Genomic DNA, 1,014 nt, shown 5'->3' on the forward strand with positions numbered 1-1,014 from the left:
CAGAATTCAGGTCCTGAGCTGTGACTTTAGGCCAGTCACTTCACCTCTCTGTGCTTCAGTTTCCTTGTTGGTGATGTGGAGCAGTGTGACGATAGCTCCTCCCTGAAGGGTGTGTGGGGATTGAGTGAGATCATGTGTGCTTAGTGCCAGCATCTGAACATGCTCAAAATGTGTCTGTAAGGAGAAACAGGTGCGGGCCTGCAGAGTGGGCAGTGGAAGTCTCCTTGCCAGGCCAGGCCTCCCACCAGGCTGCTGATGGTAGTGATGACTGACCCCAGCCCCAGGTCTCCCCACCACCCAGGCTGCCTTTGGGGTAATAGTATCTGGGGTGCCCATGCCAAGATGGCTCCATGCCAGGCTCTGCCAGGAAGAGGGAGAGGCCATCACTTTGGCCAGATTCCTTCCAAGTCTCCTTACTCTGAAACAGGGACCAGAGGGGTGAACCTCGTGCCTGGCAAGGGCCACTGCCCATGCAGGGCAGTCGGGAGGCTGACATGTGGGCCTCGTGTTTGCATCATGACCATCTGAAAACAGGGAAACCCCGTTAGGAAGCACATGAGACCTTCAAGGCTCAGGAGGACACAGAGGGTGGGATACCCAGCTGGGGACACCCCAATGCCCAGGCACCCTAGCAAAGTCCCTGAACCCTTTCAAATGTTTTTAGGGTTATCTGGATTTTACTTTTGTTGATTTATGACTGGATATTTCTTCTAGAAAATACTTGTCGTGTAAAGATTTTTCTTCTGTTCCAAATATCTTAAACAGAGTTTCCCAGCATATCCCCAGGGGAACTGCCCACAGGGAGAGTGGAAAAAGTGTGTACTGGCCAGGTGCAGTGGCTCACACCTGTAATCCTAGCACTCTGGGAGGCCGAGGCAGGTGGATTGCCTGAGCTCAGGAGTTCAAGACCAGCCTGAACAAGAGTAAGACCCTGGCTCTTAAAAATAGCAGGGCCTTGACTCAGTGCCTGTGGCTCAAGCGGCTAAGGTGCCAGCCACATACACCTAAGGTGGC

This window comes from Otolemur garnettii, unplaced genomic scaffold (assembly GCF_000181295.1).
Source record: "Otolemur garnettii isolate 467f Iridium unplaced genomic scaffold, OtoGar3 scaffold00189, whole genome shotgun sequence".
NCBI classification, from domain to species: domain Eukaryota; kingdom Metazoa; phylum Chordata; class Mammalia; order Primates; family Galagidae; genus Otolemur; species Otolemur garnettii.